Source organism: Mandrillus leucophaeus, unplaced genomic scaffold (genome assembly GCF_000951045.1).
Source record: "Mandrillus leucophaeus isolate KB7577 unplaced genomic scaffold, Mleu.le_1.0 Scaffold20, whole genome shotgun sequence".
Classification (NCBI taxonomy): domain Eukaryota; kingdom Metazoa; phylum Chordata; class Mammalia; order Primates; family Cercopithecidae; genus Mandrillus; species Mandrillus leucophaeus.
The window spans coordinates 2,556,480-2,567,761 of NW_012102032.1; the positions used below are offsets into that span (position 1 = coordinate 2,556,480).

General features: G+C 47.4%; 1 long non-coding RNA gene across 1 annotated transcript in view; it reads left to right on the top strand.

The window, feature by feature from the left end:
• LOC105539071 overlaps positions 1-3,361 on the top strand; it is a 129,889-nt gene extending 126,528 nt beyond the window's left edge. The window contains exon 3 of the long non-coding RNA XR_001005999.1: positions 3,309-3,361. This is a non-coding gene — a long non-coding RNA (uncharacterized LOC105539071). The remainder of the gene's footprint in view (positions 1-3,308) is intronic.
• Positions 3,362-11,282: the final 7,921 nt, after the last annotated feature.

Here is an 11,282-nt window from a genome sequence, read left to right on the forward strand (position 1 = left end):
GGTGGCGGGCGCCTGTAGTCCCAGCTACTCGGGAGGCTGAGGCAGGAGAATGGCGTGAACCCGGGAGGCGGAGCTTGCAGTGAGCCGAGATCCGGCCCCTGCACTCCAGCCTGGGCGACAGAGCGAGACTCCGTCTCAAAAAAAAAAAAATACAAAAAAAAATACAAAAAATTATCTGGGCGTGGTGGCATGTGCCTCTAGTCCCAGCTACTCGGGAGGCTAAGGCATGAGAATTGCTTGAACCTGGGAGGCAGAGGTTGCAGTGAGCCACAGTCACTGCACTCCAGCCTGGGCAACAGAATGAGGAATAAGAAAGAGGAGGAGGAGGAGGAGGAAAAAGAAGGAAGAGGAGGAGGAGGAAAGGGGGAAGGAGGAGGGGAAGGGGGAGGGGGAGGACGAGGAGGAAGAAATTGCTTAGTTCCTAAAATACCATGATGTTGCCCTCAGAAAGACTTTCGTAAAGGCCAAACACATTGACACCAATTTCTGTGTTCCAGCAACTGCAACTGAACTCCTCTGTTCTGATAAATTATATTACCCCAGCTTCCTCATTTTATATTGCTGACCATGTATCTTCTCCTGAAGACCAAATATAAAGAAATACACAAGGCGGTAGTAGTAATTTTTAATGGAATTTGAGGAAAGGTAGAATCTCTTTTAATATTGTACGGTTTTTATTGCTAATTTGACCCTAAAATAACACTTTAAAATTGCGATGTTTCCAGATTTGAGGTCTCTGGGCATCTAGCAGTTACTAGCAGTCTCCAAATTGGTACATCTATATGTCTATCTATAGATCATGGCACAGATACTGCCTGCTTTATACAAAGTACTGTGCCAGGAGTTCCTACTGTCACAGGCTTTGCTCTTTAATGGGGAAATGTCACAAATGCTACACTAGAATTCTCAGCAGCTCTGACCTACTTGACTGCCTCCTCCTTCTCTTGTCTCCTGTGCCTTCTAAGATGTTGGTCTCTGCCAGTTCTCCTGGCTGTTCTCTGGACACCTCTTTTTACTTTCCTTTTCTGGCTCCCCTTTGATCAATTCATTTATATTAGTGCTCTGTAGGGTCTGTGCTGGTGTCTCTTATCTTCTCACTTTCCAGCTGTACTTGGTGGGTATATGCCCTTTATGTCCGTAGCCTTGGCACCTATTTATTCCCAGCTCAGTCTCTAGCCTCCAGCTCTCTCATTAACTCTAGACAGAGATTTCCAACTGCCAGTGGGGCTTGTCCACTTGAATGTTGTGCGGGCATCTTAAACACAGCATGTCGTTATCCTGTCTTTATCTTTCCTCCTGTTCTTCTATACCCTACTGTGGTTAATGACACCTTTGTTTCCTCAGCTGCATGGGCTACTGGCTTCTAAGTCATTCTTTTATTTATTTATTTGAGACAGGGTCTCACTCTGCCACCCAGGCTGGAGTGCAGTGGCTCAATCATTGTGCACCACAGCATCAACCTCCTGGGCTCAGGTGATCCTCCCACCTCAGCCTCCTGTGTATCTGGGACTCCAGGCATGTGCCACCAAGCCTGGCTAATCTTTTGCTTTTTTTTTTTTTTTTGTAGAAATGAGGTTTCAGCCATGTTTCCCAGGTTGGCCTTGATTCCTGGGATCAAAGGACCCGCCCACCTCAGCCTCCGAAAGTGTTGGGATTACAGGCGTGAGCTGCCACACCCAGCCCCAAGTCATTCTTAATGCCTTCTTTCCCTACATCATCTTCCTTCCAACCAATAACCAAGCCTTGTTGATTTAATCTCTTAGTTCTTCCTTGAACCCATTCTGTTCCCTCTTTTTCAATCATCAAGATGTTACCACTTTTCACCTAGATTAGTGAAATAGCCTCCCTGTTGATTTTTTCTTGGCCTCCAGTCCTTCCCCACTACTACTCTTCCTTCAGACTGCTGCCAGAACGTCTTTCTAAAGCCCAGATTTGATCTTGCCAATCATTTACCTAAAATTCTTCAACAAATCCTTTTGTCAACACAGTTCAAAGCCCATAGCAAGATCTGTGAAGCTTTATGTGACTTACCTTTTAGCCCACTTACGTTTTCAGCCTCCTCTGCTGACACTCTCCCTACATACCCAAAGATCCCCATATACCAAACCACTCAGCATTTCCTCACACACCATTCTGGCTCCTCTTTCAGGGGCTTTCCAGCTACTTTGGAAATTCAGCCTAGGAAACTCCTGTTATTGTCAAGATCCACTCAAATATCACTTCCTTTGGGAAGACTTCACCTCCAAGCACTCAGGGCGTATTTCTATTATAGCACCTCTCATGTTAGACTATATATATTTTTTCTTTTAGAGACAAGGTCTTATTGTGTCACTCAGGCTAGAATGCAATGGCACAATCATAGAGTACCACAATTTCCAACTCCTGTCCTCAAGTAATCCTCCCACCTCGACCTCCCAAAGTGTAGAAGCCACTGTGCTCAGGCTATAATTATGTTTTATATGCCTCCTACCCTCCTAGACTGAGCTACAGAAACCATGTCTCACTCTATTTTGTATACTGGCCCTTGGTACAATACTTAGCACATATCAAGCCTTGCATCAATGTTCAATGAGTAACCAAATAATTGAATGAATAAATAACCCACTGTGATACAAGTTAGAATAAGAGCAGTAGGCAAGTTGCACATAAACTGCTGCTGTAGGGCATTCAGAGGACTGGGTCACATTTCTTTCAGCAACCAAACAAGACTTCATATAATTGATTGCCATCTCTCCATTTACCCCTATATCTTTGTTTATGACTTAACACAAAGTCGGTTCATTCCATCCCAGATATAGCCCACTTCTTCTCCAGCCTCCACCCAAATACTGAAACTAGTTTTCTCTTTTCTGTCTCTTGTATAATAGATCTTTAGTTCATTTTAGCTTTGCATATAACTTTTATAATAATTTACCTATTTATAAAGGGAGGTCCCTTCTTTATTCTAAGAAGGATTTTTTTTTTTTTTTTTTTGAGATGGAGTCTCACTCAGTCGCCCAGGCTGGAGTGCAGTGGCGCCATCTCGGCTCACTGCAAGCTCCACCTCCCAGGTTCATGCCATTCTCCTGCTTCAGCCTCCCAAGTAGCTGGGACTATAGGCGCACGCCACCACGCCCGGCTAATTTTTTGCATTTTTAGTAGAGACAGGGTTTCACCCTGTTAGCCAGGATGGTCTCGATCTCCTGACCTCGTGATCCGACTGCCTCGGCCTCCCAAAGTGCTAGGATTACAGGCTTGAGCCACCGCGCCCGGCCTCTAAGAAGGATTTAAGTGCCTGCCTCATAACTGATTGTCTGTTTTTATTATAGCTTCTTGTATAGAAGATACCCCAAAAAATGTTTGCTGAATGAAGAAATAAAGGATTGCTGAGGCACCACTGGCACTTCAACTTGCTTAGCAAGTACTCATGCCTCTTAAGAACTGGCCAAGGGCCGGGTGTGGTGGCTCACGCCTGTAATTCCAGCATTTGGGGATGCCAAGGTGGGCAGATCACAAGGTCAGGAGTTCAAGACCAGCATGGCCAACATGGTGAAACTCCATCTCTACTAAAAATACAAAAACTTAGCCAGGCGTGGTGGCGTGTGTCTGTAATCCCAGCTACTCAGGAGGCTGAGGCACAAGAATCGCTTGAACCCAGGAGGAGGAGGTTGCAGTGAGCCGAGATCATGCCATTGGACTCCAGCCTGGGCAGCAGGGCAAGACTCTGTCTCGAAAAAAAAAAAAAAAAAAGAACTGGCCGAGGTCTTAGCTGGAGCACTCTCTCTACCCTGCATGTTTGACGGCATTTCTGTCCATTTTCAATCTATTTTGGTTATATGTTTTTCATACAGGTCTGTGGAACTCAGAACACTGAAGGCCTGTGCATCTTCATGGCTCACAGCTCATGCTGTGTTGACTTGTCCCGCTGTGGTTAATGTTTAGTCCCTAAACCATCAGCTGAATGTCCTTAAATCTGAAAGAATAATGAACACACGCCAACAGACAGCTTAGGTTTATTTGGTGACTTGCACCAAGTACTTTGTGAATATCATCTCAGTCATCCTTTTAGCATCTCTCTCAGGCACATACTATCCTCTGTGGTGGCTCATGCCTGTAATCCCAGCCCTTTGGGAGGCCGAGGCGGGCAGATCACTTGAGGCCAGGAGTTCGAGACCAGCCTGGCCAACATGGTGAAACCCCATCTCTACCAAAAATACAAAAATTAGCCAGGTATGGTGGCATGCACCTGTAATCCCAGCTACTCGGGAGGCTGAGGCAGGAGAATCATTTGAACCCAGGAGGCAGAGGTGGCAGTGAGCCGAGATTGCACTATTGCCCTTTAGCCTGGGTGACAGAGTGAGACTCCATCTCAAACGAATAAATATGTAAGTAAGGGAAAAGCGATCACACAGCAGAATACAACCTAAGGGTAACTACTGAAGGGACAGATCAAGGAGCAAAGTCTACCATGTATCAACCTCTACAATGTCCCCAAGGGTCAGCTGTGTATAGGGACCCACACAGAATTTGGAATCCAAATACATCTCTGGATCCCCAGGCCTGTGTTTCACTCTCCAGGTAGTAGTGAGATGTCTCCATTTTCTGCAGGCTGAATGATTCCCTCAGAGCAGAAGTATAAGCTTATTTATTGTTTTTCCTTCTATCATAAACAGTTATCGGTTGTGGCCCTTTCTGCCTTCCAAATAGGTGCCCAAATTTTTGGAATTGGAAAGAGCCCAAGTCTCCCATATCAGGGGGTGGGCCCCACTGGGTGTGAGCCAATCAGCGTCTTCTGTCCTGTGAGCTCCTGATTTACGCTGGTCTATAACCTGAGATGGCCTTCTCAGGATGGACCCCCAGGGACTGCTGGAACTTGGACTCTTGTCAGCCTGGTAAATGGTATGTCTTAGATCTGCTGCAGCCGTCGTGGAAAGCTTGAAGCTGCCAGGAGAGAGGGGTTCCAACATGTGGTGGCTAAAGAATGAATCCAACTCGGAGGAAGCAGAGCCAAGAAATGGATCCATGCCGTTTGAATCTTGGATCAAATTGTGCCTGGATCTCCAGTGAGACAATAAATTCCTGTATTACTCAAGCCTATTTGAGGTTGTTTTCTTTCACTTGAAACATTAAACTTTTAAATTGATACACCCTAGTTAAATTATAAACTGTGTGACAGCAGAGAGTGTGTCTCCCTCTCTTTTTTCTTTCTTTTTTTTTTTTTTTTTTTTGTTGCTTTGAAACAGAGTTTCGTTACTGTCGCCCAGGCTGGAGTGCAGTGGTGTGATCTTGGCTCACTGCAACCTCCACCTCCTGGGTTCAAGTGATTCTTGTTCCTCCGCTTCCCGAGTAGCTGGGACCACAGGTATCTGCCACCCCGCCCAGCTGATATTTTGTATTTTTGGTAGAGATGGGGTTTCACTATGTTGGCCAGGCTGGTCTCAAACTCCTGACCTCAAGTGACCAACCAGCTCGGCCTCCCAAAGTGCTGGGATTACAGGCGTGAGCCACCGCGCCCGGCCCAAGACTGTGTTTCTCTTGATTACCTATGTGTTCCCTGGCACATAGTAAGGATTCAATAAATAACTTTTGAATGGATGCATTTTAGCTGCAAGGAACACCCATGAACTCTCTTTACTCAGCTGACAGCTAAGGAATCTGGTGTTCTGTAAGAAAGTGACGATGTGGATCTAGAAGTCGGACCTTACCCCAACACTGGCATTTTCCTAATCACAGGAAATCTTCCAGTAAATACGTTGAGGTCTTTGAGGAGACCCCAAAATAGCAGTCTGCTCCCTTCTCTGTGAATTTTGAATTGAATCAGAAGATAGCAGCAAGCTAGACGAGGACCAAAAATAACCTTTTCTACTGATAAAGCTGATATTAGAGAACGTGGCTTATATCATCAGACAAACGAGCTTCCCGATACTCAACTTCAGAATTAGGCAGACTTGGCGGCTTGGTGACGGGCAGCTGAGCTGGAACGGGCCTCCTCTTCCCACCCCGCGGGAGCGAAGCTTGCTCCCAAGAAGAAGAGAAGAGAGGATGATATAAGGCACAGTTCCTCCTTCCAAACTCACCAGTCATATTAAACCACTCCTCCTTCTCAGGGAAGAGGGGGCAGGCGGAGAGAAGCCAGGAGTGTTTGGACTCCTTTCAGAAGAAAGAAAACATCAGGAGTGGGAAGACCCAGTCTCCCTCCCTCACACACACCACGTGTGATTTGGTCAGGTCAATTGATTCTACTTTGTTTTCAATCAAAATGGGCGATATTTCCAAGTGGTGGGATATGTTTGCTGTCTAAAATATAGAATAGCTCCATAGAATAACTCACACATCACAGAATCAAGCTCCCCAAGGAGTTGGAGATCTTCATTTGAAATTATGCAAAATTCAAAAGAAGAAACAAGAGCTCACGACGAAATTACACAATCAGGGGCACTAGGTGGCAATAAGCCTTTTGCTCTCTCACCATGCCCATCAAAGGCATTTCAAGAGCACTGAAAGCTCACACACTTCCCACGCCGGCTGTCAGTTTCTTTCTGGATGATCTCAGAGCCACACAGAGCATTCTTAGTCACTGGGAGAACAGAACCAAAGCTTAACTCCTTGGTGGCACCAGGGGAAGTGGCACTTCGAGTTGGATTCCAGGAAATCCAGGGAAACACTTGACATAGGAAGTCTGTGACCACGTTCCCAGTTTCCCCAGTGTCAAGGCTGGGGCCATGAGCATTGTTCAAAACACTCAGGCCTGCATTGTGTCTGTCTACCACATGCTTTTGGTTTTACTCACCAGGGCACTTTTTCCTGTTTCTGTTTTTTGGTTTTGCTTTTTAAGGTAAACATGTACCATCTAGGCTTCAAGAAACGTCCTTGAATAACCATCGTTTGTCGATTTGAAGGTTGGTGCACAAACTACCAGCTGAATTGGACAATCATAACCCCCCAAATGAGGCAAAAGTACATTTAACATTCAACACGGGTTTTCCTAAAAGTGGTATTGGCTGTTTAATGTGACTGAGCCTGGTGAGAACCAGGATGCCCTGAACTCAACAGGATCCCCTCAACTCAGCAGGATCCCCTCTGTTCTTGCTGCCAAGACAAAGTTTTGCTCTAATCTTAAGTAGCTTGCTGGTGGGCTATTTGCTGGAGGTCACTAAGTAGACTTTGCTGGCCAGCCCTGGGAGAGAACCCAGGCTGACAAAGGAAACCTCAAACACAGCAAGATTGAGACAATATGTTCCCATCCTCTCTTCTCAAATGTAAAGCTATTTTCTCATCTATTACCTGCCCCTATTTTTACCATGAGAAGCTCTCCAATGCCACTTTAGCTATCGATAATTGGCAGTCAGTTTTGCAATTAACAGCTGCCCAGAATCAATTCCAAGGATGCGCAACTGAAATCGCTTTTAAAAAGGCAGAGTTGGGGATTGCTCCGCTGCCTACCTGACCTCCAATCCTTTTTCTTACCCATACAAACCATCTGCTGGAAGAATCTGAAACTTGAACCACGTACCTAAATGCCCAGTTCTGGGTATGGGGTAGATATTTGAGAAATATTTCGATTGATTGATGTGTACCCGGGGGAAGGGTACGGGCAGCTCCACAAGGAGTTGCTGTGTAATTCACAGTGAAGAGTGGCTCTTCTGCTGACTCAAAACTCCTTTCTTATTTCAGACCAAAGACTCCAGGGACAGGTTTGGGTAAGAAACCTGGCCTCAGGGAAAAGCATATGAAGCCTGTTCATTCCCCAGAAGAGAAGCAATAGAGAGAATTGCTCACCGTGATGGGCGCATCTCAGCTTTGCAAGTTTATCGTCCTCATGAACCGCACCAGCAAGGGGCCTTCTATGAGGCTGAACTTCCCACTCACCCGTGCCTGTTAGAGACATGACCCAAGGCTTTGGGAGCTTTCTCGCAGCTTCTGCTTAAATGGGGGCAAGGAGGGAGCCAGTCCTTTCACCATGACCTCTAAATGACGCCAGTGCTGAAGGCTGTGGGGCCTTCGATCACTCGAAAACTAGGAGACTTAAATATTTTTAGAGACATGCTGTCATCTGGGCAGCCTTAAGTGGATGTTTTCTCTGTCTTTCTTCAGAACTAGTGGGTTTGCAAGAAACCTTCCCAGGGCAGCAGTCTTAGAGGAAGTGCCTGCTAATACAAGAAGGAGGGCAAGGGGGACAGCCAGCTGGAGCCTGGAGCTGCTCAGGCTCTTGGAACCTTCGGCGGGCGCAGGCAGGGATTTACGGACCTGCCTTTTCCCTCATCATTCCGCAGGAAGCTTCTTTAAATGAGCCTCAGCCCAGCAGCTCTCATGGGGCCTGGTGTTTATAGTGGAGACCAAGATAACAGAACCGTGGAGGTGCCAGCCCTGGATACCGACCCCACAGTCCAGGAGTCATCAACTCGGCCCCAGGGCAAATTGTGTTCTGTTTTCTCTGTGCAAGATGCCAGAATGCTCCTGCCTCGAAGAGGTTGACTCTGTTGTCAGCTGTGGGAAAAAACAGCCAGAGTTGCTATTTACACCCTGAACTGCAAGCTGGGTAAAAATAGCGCTAGCAGCTTGGTCCAGCTTCAAACCCCACTGCAGAGAGATTATTTTTGGAAGAGAAGATTTTCCTCCCCACCCACAGATCTGAAAATGGTCACCTCCCCGGAAGAAAGGAGGAGAGATGATCCCACGCAAAGGTGAAACCTACCCCCTTCCCACTTTCCCTGCCCAGGACAGCACATCAAGAGACGACGAGAAAAGCCCTCCCCTGACAGCAGGTCAGGCCCAGCACAGCCCTGCAGCTGACCTAGTTCAAGGTACAGTGAGAATTAATTAACTTTGACTAAGTGAGAGGAGGCAGCTTTCTGAACCTGGATGCTGCGCCATCCTGTTGCTTGTGTGGCTAAAAGCAGAAAAAAATAATTGACCAAAAGAGTATGTAAGACCCCAGAACAATAGCTCAGAGCCTGACGGTCAGGAAATGACTCTCCAGCACTCCCGCTCTCGATAGGCCACGATGGCTGTAAAATGATGAATAAATTCCTAAAAGCCTGGTCTGGTCCTGCTTCTGTGTTGAGAACCCCTAGCAGCTGGGGGCTGAAAATTCTTCCCTCAGCTACTTGCTAGAGCTCAGGACCCGGTGTGTGGAGTTCCGGAACCTCCTTCAGGTTCAGGAGGTGATCCACATGACAATCAGTGGAAGAAAAGTCATTCGTTAATAGCATGCCCTTTATTCTGTAAAAAGATATTTTATAGGTACATATAAGTATGTAGATTATGCTGTCTTAGAACTCTAAAAAGATATACACATGTGGATAGTTCTTATCAGGTAAAACTATATTAAGACTGTGTGAAAAACAGCAGAGAAAAATACCAGATCCATGGTGTCATGAAATTGTTCTATAATCTGAAAGCGCCCAGGCTGCCCAGAGCTGAAACCAAGAGGTGCTTAATAAGTATTTTTAGGGAGGAAGAGAAAACACCTCCCACATCCTACCTCCATCCGAACCTCCTTCTACGGAGATCCAGGAACGAAAATGAATCTTCCAGTTTGAGAAGACATACCTCGGCAACCCCACCCACCTGAAAGAAAGGCAAGAGAATGACGTAGTGCTCCCCCAACCTCTTAGCACCCCTACCCAACACACGCCAGAGCTTCGCCACCCTGGCCTCAGTGTGAGCACTTGGGTAGCGACAAAGTCGGGGACACCTGGGTCTAGGTGGAAGTGGTACAGATGGGCTTGTGCCTGGGGCACAAGGGCAGCTCATGCCTGGCTTTTCCTCCCGTGGCACACAGACTGAGGTTTTATTCCCATCGTTGTTACCTGTTAGCTGTGTGACCAACTCACTTCACCTTTTTGAAATCTGTTTGCCTTGCTAGCTAAGAGGGCTGATACCACCCACGTCCTGGGGTTGGTGAGAACGCGCCGAAGCCGCATGCGTGAGGGCTGTTTGGTGGCTGCCGCAGAGTGAGGGTATTGTGCATCCAGGGGCAGTCCTGTTTCTCCAGGGCATATCCTGAGCCAGATTCGGGGATCTGTCCTGCTTCCAGCTACCTGACGATGGGGAGCCTGCCAGACGGCTAAAGTCTGAACTCTGAGAAATGCATGGCATTGACAGAAATTGCTAAAAATGTCCTTTTCCCCCACAGTGTGAGGCCCTCCTGCACCCTGCCCTTCATGTACTGTGGTCCTTCACCTGAAATGAAAATGGTCACCTCCAAGGAGCCAGAAACAGAATCTCCCTATTTGGATGTCTCTGCCAATGGGTTGTCCAGCCAGCTAAGGGCTGGCTCAGCACTGGCTTCTCAGCTGAGGGAGGTCACGGAAATGGAGTCCCAGGGCCCCTTTCCAAGTCTCATCTACCCATGACATCGGGAGGGAAGAGCTGCTGCTCTGCTGAGTCATAGCTATTTAAGCTATCAGTACTCAAGGGCTCGGAGACTCCCCAAGGACCTGGGAAAGACAGCTCAATATCCCTTTGATCAGGACTGCTTTGGGTTTCTATTTCCAAAGTTGAGAGATCCAGATAATGCTGACTCCTGCCCAGGGACGAAGTGAGCTCAGGTCTCTGTCACTGACCTCCTGCTGAGAATTGTAGGCCAAGGTGGCCAGGCTCTCCTTTCCAGCCTAAGTCAGCTTCCTTCTGAGTCAGCTTTCTTCACCTCCCTATTAATAGCCACTGCTTTGGCTGACTCCATGCACAGTATGATTACAGTTTAAGAATACATCTGAAACCAGGAAGCAGTCACCTTCCCGGAGCTGGGCTGTGGAGGGCCCCGAGCGGAGGCTCCATCCCAGAAAGCAGAGGCCAGAGCAGCTGCAGAGAGGCTGGGGAGACAAAGTCATTGGCCTGCAAGACAAGTCACTGCTTTGGGGGTTCTGTCTCACTGAACTTCCCTTTGTTTAGGGCAGGAGACATGGACGCAGGCTAACTTTTATTTTATTCTGACCGATATTCTTGGGCAGGACTGAAAAAGTGTGGCTATATTATCCAATGATGCAGACCCCTCAGCTCACTGGAACGGCCAGTTCTAGACCAAACTGGGGTTAGCCCCTACCAGCGTCACCTTTTCTCCGTCAGGACAGTAACAAAGTGGCCTACTTAAAGAAGCTCAGGGCCGGGTGCAGTGGCTCACGCCTGTAATCCCAGCACTTTGGGAAGCCAAGGTGGCGGATCACGGATCACCTGAGGTCAGAGTTCGGGACCAGCCTGGCCAACATGGTGAAACGCCATTGTTACAAAAATACAAAAATTAGCTGGGCATGATGGTGGGTGCCTGTAATCCCAGCTACTTGGGGGGCTGAGGTGGGAGA